A 12,553-nucleotide genomic window follows, 5' to 3' on the forward strand; every position below is an offset into this window, starting at 1 on the left:
TTAGATGACTAAAACGCGAAAAAACTACAGTTCATGCCCACGCATGATAGAAGCATGCCGTCTGTACAGGGAGGGAACAATGCAAAATCTCTCAATACTGGGAAAACGTTACGGAGTAGGCAGGAAGTCGTTGAGGCAGAGAGTGAAGGAGCAGCTGAGCGTTGATGCACAACAGGGACATGTGATCTACCTGAGTCCAGCAGTAGAGCAGGAGATTGGGTAGGGTTATACTGTAGTGACTGATAGGCTAAGAAAAAGATAACATGAAACAGTGGGTAGGCTAATATGAGGTCATGAAAAATTTGATTTTGCCTAATCCAGTGGTTCTCAATCTGTGACCTGTGGGTATGTGTGTGTGCCTGTGTACGTGTTTGTGTGCGCGTGCATAAGTATGTGTGCAATGTGTGTGTGTGTGTGTGTGTGTGTGTGTGTGTGTGTGTGTGTGTGCATGCAGTCGTGTGTGTGTGTGTGTGTGTGTGCGCGCTCACACGTGTGTCCAGGACTAATGCGTTGTCATTCTCCATCTCTTCAGGTCCTTTGCCAGTGGGGTTGGGGCTTTACCCGGACGGATCTTCTCCATCTCGTTCAAGAGTTTGTGATAGCAAAGGAACTTCAAACCCCCTTCAAGGTCCAAAGACCCGGCAGAAAATGGTTTGAACGCTTCATGCGGGACCATCTGGAACTGACCATAAGGAAGTCGGAACCCCAGCCATCAACGTCTGCATCCTCTGCAACTTCAAGCCCTTCACCCTCATCAGGCATTGGCATCAAAGATTTCTTCCTGCAACGCATCATGCCAACCAAGAAGAGCAATCCAACCAAATGACAGAGAATCAACACTCTAAAATATGGAGAGTCTCTAACATCTGAACAAGCCTTGTTGCGGCTAGGGGAAAGTGAAAAGAAGAAGGCAGCAAAATAGAAACAACCAAAGGATGGCAAGACCAAGAGCAAGAAGGCTCCTCTGGAGAAGGCAAATGCATCAGAGGCAGTGGGCAATGAGGCAGTGAGCAAGAGATAAATGAGAATACAGAAACCTGTACCACAACCTTAACAGTGGAGAGAGATGTGTACTATGCTGTCATGTTCACGAAACCAGCGGCATATTACATCACTTAACGAGTCAGCACCACCAGAGGGTGAATGGTATGTGATGAAGTTCCTAGACAGAGGGCCAAACAACACATTCTTCCTCCCATCCAGGGATATGATTGAGGATGTAGAGCTCAAGTTCATCCTCTGCAAAGCAGAGCTGGAGGGACCTGGTCCATTCTATTTGCGCAATCATGAGGTCATTGAAAATCTGTAAAAAAATAAGATGAAAGCCATCAAAGACTTGTTAGCGTAAGACTGGCAAGCAAAGACAACCACAACGTGGGCAAAAGATTGAAACAAACAAACAAAATAAAGCTTAGACCACCCTATAACGATAAAATCACATCAAAAGAGCATAGGCCTACGTTTAGCCAGGAGAAAATAGAAATTGCAGAAATGTTTCTTCTTTATTTTGCTTAAGTTATAAGCTAATGATACATGAGCTTCAAGATCTTATGACTGATGTCTCACAATGAACTGTATGTTTTAATGTTACTTCACATTTATTTATTTTTATTTTACTATGCAAGTAAGTTAAGAACAAATTCTTATTTACAATGACGGCCTACACCGGCCAAACCCGGACGACGCTGGGTCAATTGTGCGCCGCCCTATGGGACTCCCAATCACAGCCACTACAGACCCCCTGGAATCGAACCAGGGGGTCTGTAGTGACACCTCAAGCACTGAGATGCAGTGCCTTAGACCACTGCGCCACTCGGGAGCCCAATGAACTGAATGGTTTTAAAATGTGTTTTTACAATGTTTTCAAACTGCTATCCTAAATGTGATTAACATTGAAAATCAATTAAAGTTATTGTTTAGAACATTAGTATTGAACCTGCAAACTGTTTTTCTTTTAGTCAGTCGGTCTTCAGAAAGCTTCATAAAAACATCTGCACTTTCAACCAGTTGGCTGGACCAGAAATGTTGGCCAATTTCAAATGCCAACAGCACACCATAGGATAGAGTTACAGACAAAATGACAATAATAACATAGCAAAAAGGCTGGTTCACGCCTATTTCAAATGCCATTTACAGGCCATAGGATAGGAGTGGAGACAAAATGAAAATAGCTATTGAGAGCTAAGAGATTACAGATTTGAATAGAACAAGTTTGTATTGTTAAGATTTTTTTAATATATATATATTTATTTATCAAAAAATCTGAAGTGGACTTATTTGGAACACACATGGGCTTAAAGGGTACATTAGGTACCCATTAAGCCCACGCCAGACTTTCAACATATTTTGACAAATTAAACAATAGAAACATTAGAAATTGGTATAAATTAATTATTGACACTTCAAATGAGAGATTAGACTTTCATTTTAACTAAAATGTTCTCCCTTAAATTGGGGCAGTATATATAAAAAATGTCAGAAAAGCGGATTTGGTGGGCTTAATAGGGACGTTTACCCTATGTTGGATTCACATCTTCATCTCAACCAAAAATCTAAGTTAAAGAATAGGACTAAATCAAATCAAACTATTTAAAGTACATTTAAAGTTTTATTTGATTTAGTCCTATTCTTTAACTTAGATTTTTGGTTGAAATGGAGACGTGGATCAAACCTATCAACTATTCATTTGTAGACAAACTGGAATTAAAGCCAGACTCAGTAGCACAGATGGAACTATCCAAGCAGAAGATACATCTCCTTCAAATGTTGATATTTGGTTGCGTTTTCAACCAAACACAATTCAATATTACTTTTGCAATACAGTAAATAGCCTAAAGGCCACATTACAAACGAATGTAACAGTATTATTCAACTTTAAAATTAGTAACACATCCATGGCCACATTGAGGTTACTGTAACAATAAATGTATTCTAGGTAATCATAAAAAACATGCATGTTCAAGATAGCATGCAAAGGTCGCAGGTCTGTGGCGATCTTTACAATTGCTATAATCTGTGCAGAATCTCGTACGGCATTGATTACTTGCACCATGTGCCTTCATAATCTCAATTGCAATCCAGGTCATTTGGTTGTGCTATTAGATGAAGCAAAATATCTGACATTGTATTCCCATTTGAACTTCGTTGTGCTTTTAAATGGTTGAAAGTGCAGTGATAACACATTTATAACAAAATAGAAATGTTCCATTGGAATTTGGTTGTACTTTAAAAGATAGACTCAGCAATATGACCTAGATACAGAAAATAAACAGCATAGCGGATTAATTTTCGCAAGAACTAAGACTGTTCAGATGCAAGGCTCAACTTCTCCACTGTTTTGGTGCACGTTGCTGCTCGTGGCAACATCATTTCGCTGAGTCGACCTTTAAGATGGTTGAAATCATAGTGATAACACACAGGGAATTTAATAAACTTTTGGCTGTCTTTTTGAGTGGGTGAAAATTGGTTGTTTTCTCGTTGATCAACGTATCAACCAAATATGACCCAATTCTCCACGTTGAAATGACGTAGTATGCCCAGTGGGTTGGCACTGGAAAAGTCAGTCTAGAGCCCTGCCGCTAATGGAAAGAAAGCGTGGATTTTTATCCGGATGTATTTATAGTTGGAGCAAAATGTGTACATTTATCGCGATATTGTCACGACTTCCGCCGAGGCTGCCTCCCCTCCTTGTTCGGGCAGGCTTCGGCGTTTGTCGTCACCGGCTTACTAGCCACTGCCGCTCCATTATTCATCATTCCATTTGTCTTGTCTTGTCAATCACACACACCTGGTTCTTATCCCCTCATTAGTCTGTTTATAAGTGTTCCCTCTGCCCCCCTTGTCCTTGTGGGTGATTGTTTATTTGTGAGAGTAGTGTAGCTCGGTGGAGCTACTCGTACCTTGTTATTGCCAGGGTAGATATTTTCCCTGTGCCTGTTAATGTTGGAGCTACCATTACCTTGTATTGCCAGGGTAGATATTTCCCCTGTGCCTGTTTCGTTTGTCGCAAACCAGCGCTATGTGTGTACAACGGAATAAACTCTGCATTCTGTGAATACCCTCCTGCGCCTGACTCCTTCTATCACACTCATCACAGATATGACATTTTGTCCATATCACCCAGCCTACATATCTTTCCCTTCTCAAGACATCGTGCTGCAGTGATGAAACCTGGGCATATTGCTAGCGGTGGAACCTTACTGTAGCGCTGTGTGTTGAGAATGAGGCTTTACAGCATTATAGTAACTCCTAGGTGTTTTAACTGAGTGACCTGTCTGCAGTGTTTCTATAAGAATTAATCAAATGTATGTGTCTGCTTGAGAGAGAACGAAAGAGGCCAAGAAGCCTCGTCTGACTCTGTAGCACCAATACAGCAGAGAGACTCAGCGACCAAGGAGTCTTAGAATCTCAGTGGCAGTAATACAGTAGTTCCATTGTGTTTGTTTAGTCAAGAAGGATCAGGCTCTGACCTAAACACACAATTAGGCTCAGCAGCAGGGATCAACGGAGACTTTAATTAGTAATTGAGGGCTGGAGAGCAGCCATGGTGTTGTTGTTGCTCTCCATCAGAGTCCCTCCTTCCTCCCCTAGTGAGGCTAACGATACTGTCTGGGGCACCAGGCAGGCCCTACTGAAGGAGCAAAGGAGTAGCCTAGAGACAAGCGTGAGGTTAGCTACAGTACAGCAGGTATGCTGCAATAAAGACTCTTAACCTGAACCAACCTACAGGGATTTCTGCCTTGCCGCCAGCCAACACCAAATGAACGAGCCAACTATTTTAAAGCACAAATGTTGAGCGTGAAAAGCCCAGCAGCTTTGCAGTTCTTGACACACTCAAACTGACAGTAGAGGACTACTGACCAGGCTCCTGATGTCATGGTGAATTAGTCAGGAGTCAGGACAGGCAGTATAGTGGGTTTGAGCCTTTGTGCCCTGGTATGCTGTGTGAGGGTTTCCATGAGTCTTTATAAAAATAAATCATCATATTTTATTATTTTTAATGCAGAACCATGAAAAGAGCCTGAGATACAGTATGTGGTCAATGTGGTCCGTTGTCGGCATCAGTACCACTAGATTCTGGAACGTTTTAAATCAAGTCCTCATTCAGTGACGCCCAGCATTAAGCCCTACGGCAGGCAAACTCCTGAGCACTCACAGCACGCTGCATACTCAAAGCCTTATCAAGACACAGCACTAGAGGAGAGGTCTTATAAACGCAGAGTGTTACAGTAGTAACTCCTGAGCCCTCCTCCCGGCATGCTGCGATACACAAGGCCTTGTTACAGCTGTGCTGCTGACAGCGGGACTTCAGGACGTCGGGATGCTAACAACACGTGTCCTGGCAGGTGAGCATCACTCACACTGCAACAGACAGCAGAGATCAACATGCTGTGCTCGGTTTAGAACAGGCACAAGGGGGTTCATGTATGGCAGTGTTATCCCTTGAATGGGGAGCAGGCGCAGCGCCTATACAATGGATGGGGAAACCCTGCTGTCTGTGTGGGATCCAGTGTAGAGGGTAAAATGATCATGGAACTAGGCCTACTAAGACATATCTACAAAAACAAAAGTATGTTCAGCACCGTTGGATAGTCCTGGATTCAAATAAAACATCTAATCAAATTGTATTTGTCACATGCTTTGTAAACAACAGGTGTAGACTAACAGCAAAATGCTTACTTACTTTTTTAAAAATAGAATAGCCTAGGCCCATAGGGTACAAAACTGAGGTGTAGCCTATATGTAAATGAGATGGACCAATGTTAAGTAGGCTACATGTGTGAGTGACCAATACGATAACTTTATTGTCCTGTGAGGTCAGCATACTGTCACGGTTTCGGCCGAGGCTGCCTCTCTTCCTTGTTCGGGCAGGCTTCGGCGTTCGTTGTCTCCGGAATACTAGCTGCCACCGTTGTATGTTTCATGTTCGTTTGCTTTGGTCTGTTTGTTGTGACACCTGTTCTCGTTTAGCGTAATTAGTGTCCTATAAGTTTCTCGTTGTGTTTGTCTAGTGTTGTGTGTGATTGATTTATTTCTGTTGTGTGTTGTGCTTGTATTTGCTTATTCGCTCGGTTGAGCTTCACTCCACTTTGTTGGAGCGTTTACGCACATGTTTAGTGCGCCTTTTGTTTGTGTCGCCTTCGTGCGTAGTTTCGCCTTCGGGCAAGTTTTGTTCGTATTTTCCTTGTTGGAATTTGAACTAAAGTCTTTTGGACTATACTTCGGTGTCCTGCGCTTGATTCCACCACTACACCCACCTACAGCATTCTTGACAGAATCACACACCATCAAGAATGGAATCAGCAGGAGCCGCAGCAGCCCAGGCGACGCTGGAGGACAAGGTCCGTGAACAAAGTGACCAGATCCTGCAGATGGGGTCCGCACTGCAGGAGGTGATCACCACCATCCGAGGCTGGGGGACTCCTCCACCGCCATCCTCCCTGCCAGCACCATCGGCCAGTCAGCCCATTCCCGTTCCGGAACCCCGAGGAGTTCGACTCTCGCTCCCGAGGGCCTACGATGGGACCGCGGCCGGGTGTCAGGGATTCCTTCTCCAGGTGGAGCTGTACCTGGCCACCGTGCACCCGGCGCCCTCGGGACATGAGAGCGTGTCCGCCCTGATCTCCTGCCTTTCCGGGAAGGCGTTGGAATGGGCCAACGCGGAGTGGAGGAGGATCGACGTGGATACCATCACCTACGACGAGTTCTCCCGCCGCTTCAGGGCGGTGTTCGACCATCCCCCGGAGGGGAAAGCGGCGGGGGAGCGTCTGGTCTTCCTCCGGCAGGGGAGGAGGAGTGCCCAGGAGTTCGCCCTAGAATTCCGTACTCTAGCGGCAGATGCAGGGTGGAATGAGCGGGCTCTCGTCGATCACTACAGATGTAGTCTTCGCGAGGACGTCCGTCGGGAGCTGGCCTGTAGGGACACCAGCCTCTCGTTCGACCAGTTGGTCGACATATCCATCAGGCTGGATAACCTGCTAGCTACCCGCGGACGTTCCGAGGGGGGTCCGTCAATTTCACCCTCCAGCGCCTCCGAGCCGTGCCCCATGGAGCTCGGGGGCGCTGGCGCTAGAGAGAGGAGGGGTCGGCTTACGAGGGGGTCCATCTCCTGCACCAACTGTGGTCGGGGAGGACACACCGCGGCTAGGTGCTGGGGATGGCCTCCTAGGGGAGAGGACGACAGGTCCCGCACTGGGGATTCCTTCCAGGTGAGTAGGCGCCCCACTCACCCAGAGCTCTCTGTTGCACATTTCTGTATACCTGTGCGTTTTCCACAGGTAGCACCTCATTCCCAGCATAAGGCGCTGGTAGATTCAGGCGCGGCTGGGAATTTTGTTGATAAGAAGTTTTGTTTAGCCTTAGGGATTCCCCTTCTTCCTGTTGATGTCCCTTTCCCCGTTCGTGCCCTAGATAGCCGTCCGTTGGGTGCGGGCTTGATCAGGGAGGTCACTGCGCCACTTAGGATGTGTGCGCAGGGGGGTCATCAGGAGATGATTCAGCTATTTCTGATTGACTCGCCTGCGTATCCGGTGGTGCTGGGCATGCCATGGTTGAGTACCCATAACCCATCTATTTCGTGGCAGGAGAGGGCTCTGATGGAGTGGTCTGCCCAGTGTGTGGGTCGATGTTTGGGCGTTTCCGTAGGGGCTACCTCGGTGGAGAGTCCAAACCAGGTGCCCGCATTGCACGTTCCCCCTGAGTATGGGGATTTGGCTATTGCGTTTAGTAAGTCGAGGGCGACGCGGTTGCCGCCCCATAGGCAGGGAGATTGTGCGATAGACCTCCAGGCAGGAGCTGCGCTCCCACGGAGCCATGTGTATCCTCTGTCTCAGGAGGAGAAGAAAGCTATGGAGACTTACATAGACTAATCTCTGAGACAAGGATACATACGGCCTTCCACTTCCCCTGCGTCCTCGAGTTTCTTTTTTGTGAAGAAAAAGGATGGTGGTTTACGCCCGTGCATCGATTACCGTGGTCTCAATCAGATCACGGTGAAGTACAGTTATCCACTCCCGCTGATTGCGACCATGACTGAGTCATTGCATGGGGCGCGTTTCTTCACTAAATTAGATCTCAGGAGCGCGTACAACTTGGTGCGCATCAGGGGGGGCGATGAATGGAAGACAGCCTTTAGTACCACCTCGGGCCATTACGAGTATCTTGTCATGCCATAAGGGTTGATGAACGCTCCGTCAGTTTTCCAATCATTCGTGGATGAGATCTTCAGGGACATGCAGGGGCAGGGGCTGGTTGTGTACATAGATGACATTCTCGTGTACTCGCCTACCCGTGTCGAGCATGTGGCCCTGGTGCGCAGAGTGTTGCGGAGGCTGGTGGAGCACGACCTGTATGTTAAGGCAGAGAAGTGTCTGTTTTTCCAGGAGTCGGTCTCCTTTTTGGGGTATCAGTTGTCTGCGTCAGGGGTGAAGATGGAGGTAGACCGGGTGTCAGCCGTGCGTAATTGGCAAACACCAACCACTGTGAAGGAGGTGCAGCAGTTTTTGGGGTTTGCGAATTACTACCGAAGGTTTATCCGGGGTTTTGGACAGGTGGCAGCTCCCATCACGTCTCTTTTGAAGGGGGGTCCGGTGCGTCTGCAGTGGTCTGCCGAGGCGGACAGGGCGTTTGGGAGGCTGAAGGACCTGTTTACCTCGGCCCCAGTGCTGGCGCATCAGGATCCCTCTTTGCCATTTCAGGTAGAGGTGGACGCGTCTGAGGCCGGTATAGGAGCCGTGCTTTCACAACGGTCAGGCGCGCCACCTAAACTCCGCCCCTGTGCCTTTTATTCCAAGAAGCTCAGTCCGGCGGAGCGAAACTATGACGTAGGGGACAGGGAGCTGTTAGCCGTGGTACAGGCCCTAAAGGTGTGGAGGCACTGGCTTGAGGGGGCTCAACACCCTTTCCTCATTTTGACGGACGACCGTAACCTGGAGTACATCCGGGCAGCGAGGAGGCTGAACCCTCGTCAGGCTAGATGGAATATGTATTTGACCCGGTTTACATTTAAGATCACGTACATCCCTGGGTCACAGAACGGTAAGGCAGATGCGCTGTCTCGGCGGTATGACATGGAGGAGAGGTCCGTGGAGCCCACTCCCATACTGCCGGAGTCGTGTCTGGTGGCACCGGTAGTGTGGGAGGTCGATGCTGAGCTCGAGCGGGCGTTACGCACCGACCCTAGTCCACCGCAATGCCCGGAGGGTCGGAAGTACGTTCCGCTCGAGGTTCGGGATCGATTGATCTATTGGGCTCACACGTCACCCTCCTCTGGACACCCTGGTATCGGCCGGACAGTGCACTGTCTTAGTGCCAAGTACTGGTGGCCCACGTTGGCAAGGGATGTGAGGGTTTATGTTTCCTCCTGCTCGGTGTGCGCCCAGTGTAAGGCGCCTAGACATCTGCCTAGGGGTAAGTTACTACCCCTGCCCGTTCCACAACGACCATGGTCTCACCTCTCGGTGGATTTCCTTACTGACCTTCCTCCTTCACAGGGGAATACCACTATACTGGTCGTTGTGGACCGGTTTTCTAAGGCCTGTCGTTTGCTCCCCATGCCGGGCCTTCCTACCGCCCTGCAAACTGCCAAAGCACTATTCACCCATGTGTTCCGGCACTACGGGGTACCCGAGGATATTGTGTCTGATCGAGGTCCCCAATTTACCTCCAGGGTCTGGAGAGCCTTTATGGAGCGGTTGGGGGTCTCGGTGAGCCTCACCTCGGGTTACCACCCGGAGAGTAATGGGCAGGTGGAACGCGTGAACCAGGATGTGGGTAGGTTTCTTAGAACATACTGCCAGGACCGGCCGGAGGAGTGGGCAAGGTACGTTCCCTGGGCCGAGATGGCCCAGAATTCCCTACGCCATTCCTCCACTAACCTAACCCCTTTCCAATGTGTGTTAGGTTACCAGCCGGTTCTGGCACCTTGGCAGCAGAGCCAGATCGAGGCTCCTGCGGTGGATGAGTGGGCGCGGCGCTCGGAGGAGACATGGAACGCTGCACACGTCCACCTGCAGCGGGCCCTCCGACGTCATAAGGCGAGCGCCGATCTCCACCGCAGTGAGGGACCGGTGTACGCACCTGGTGATCGAGTCTGGCTCTCTACCAGAAACCTGCCCCTCCACCTGCCCTGTCGGAAACTGGGTCGGCGGTTTGTAGGGCCATTTAAAGTCCTGAGAAGGTTGAACGAGGTGTGTTACAAATTACAACTACCTGTTGAATATAAAAGTATTAACCCCTCGTTCCATGTGTCCCTTCTCAGGCCGGTGGTAGCTGGCCCACTCCAAGAAAGTGAGATCAGGGAGACTCCTCCGCCCCCATTGGACATCGAGGGGGCACCGGCGTACTCCGTGAGTTCCATCTTGGATTCGAGACGTCGGATGGGGGGTCTCCAATATCTAGTGGAGTGGGAGGGGTACGGTCCGGAGGAACGGTGCTGGGTGCCGAGGAGAGACATTTTGGACCCGTCTCTCCTGACGGAATTCCATCGTGGGCACCCGACGCACCCTGCTCCGCGTCCTCTGGGTCGTCCCCGAGGCCGGAGTCGGCGCACGTCTGGAGCCGCGCGTCAAGGGGGGGGGTACTGTCACGGTTTCGGCCGAGGCTGCCTCTCTTCCTTGTTCGGGCAGGCTTCGGCGTTCGTTGTCTCCGGAATACTAGCTGCCACCGTTGTATGTTTCATGTTCGTTTGCTTTGGTCTGTTTGTTGTGACACCTGTTCTCGTTTAGCGTAATTAGTGTCCTATAAGTTTCTCATTGTGTTTGTCTAGTGTTGTGTGTAATTTATTTATTTCTGTCGTGTGTTGTGCTTGTATTTGCTTATTCGCTCGGTTGAGCTTCACTCCACTTTGTTGGAGCGTTTACGCACATGTTTAGTGCGCCTTTTGTTTGTGTCGCCTTCGTGCGTAGTTTCGCCTTCGGGCAAGTTTTGTTCGTATTTCCTTGTTGGAATTTGAACTAAAGTCTTTTGGACTATACTTCGGTGTCCTGCGCTTGATTCCACCACTACACCCACCTACAGCATTCTTGACACATACAAAATACACAAAATCAACTGGAGCATACATAGGCTTACTGGTTTGTGTCCATGCTTTAAATAGACTTAGATGAATAGCCTTTTTTAACTCAATGTATACCGTCGCTTCTCATGAACGCTTCTGCATATCAACACATGGATCCGCCAACAAATTAACGAGCTGGTGTCACTTGCATCCCAAATGGCACTCGATTCCCTTCATAGTACACTACTTTTGCCCAGAGCCCTATGTTCCCCAGTCAAAGTAGTGCACCAAATTGGGAATAGGGTGCCAAAGGGTCTTGCTGCACTCCATGGAACATGAACAATACGGTCAAAATATTTTACTAAATGGTGTGCCCTTTATAAAGCTAAAGTATACCACCACTGAGAAAGATGTTACGCAATGGAGCATAAAGCAACAGATATTCAGGTTGGTTATCCATCGATCTTCACAGGATGGTTAGGCTATATTATGATTATTATACAAGTGAAAAGGCTTTTAAGCAACCCCTTTGATCACTGCCTGTATCACAAAAATAGGAGAACTGGCACAGCTCTTGCACAATTTCTCAGAAGGGTCATTCCACCTCAAAAAACACAAAAAAGAGGATTGACACCAATCTCAGATTGTCAGAAATCTTTTCTATTGTTAGAAACAGATAAGATTAGCATTCCTGATACATTATTTTGTTTAAATATAAATTTGATCTGACAAATTAACCTAATTGATTGCAACCAAATTGGTCATTTTAATTTAAGGGATTCATATTATCTTCAATAAATATAGTAGTACCGAACATCCGATTTGGACCATAATTCCTCCTAACAAATTAGTAAAACATGAGGAACACGATAAAAGTATCAAAAGCCACCCACAGACGCCCCATACCAATCCCACCCCAACAACCAGCATACGGTATCAGTTCTCTATGTCTGACAAGTAGTATGGAGCATTGCCTCTTCATCCTTTGTAATCTATTCTGTGTGAATCTGGTAATTATTTTTTACCCGTTCAGAGAAATTAGCCATTGAAGTCGCTTGAATTATCTACAATACGTTTGTACCCGTTTTTGCCCACTATATGCCACTGTTCCTGTTCCTGCCACACCCTTTTATCCATTTTGCTGGTCTCTTGTATTTATTAAATGGATCACATTTTCTTTGCAACTTTGGTTAGAAAACCAATAGCTTTTGCTCATGATAAAATACATTGAGTGGTCATCCTCACAATTCAAGCCAGTCCTCCATGAAAGCAATTCAGTTTGTCCTTCTCTTAGGCTTAATCTGTGTCCAGGAAACAGCCCCTTTGTGTGTAGTTTATTCCCTTCAAAAAAGGTCTGGATTAATTAGACCATTCCTGGTGAACAAGCGAACTATTAGGCTACAGCAGTTCTAATGTGTCAATGTTATGGTCTTCAAATGGTAAAAGTCCCAAACACACACTGTAAAGTGTTTTGTAATGGTGGTGGGTTTAATGGTAAATGTAACTAATCACACTACATATAGAGATGCTTTCTAATCATTTTATAACTGCCATGCA

This window comes from Coregonus lavaretus (genome assembly GCF_964263955.1).
Source record: "Coregonus lavaretus genome assembly, chromosome: 4".
Classification (NCBI taxonomy): Eukaryota; Metazoa; Chordata; class Actinopteri; order Salmoniformes; family Salmonidae; genus Coregonus; species Coregonus lavaretus.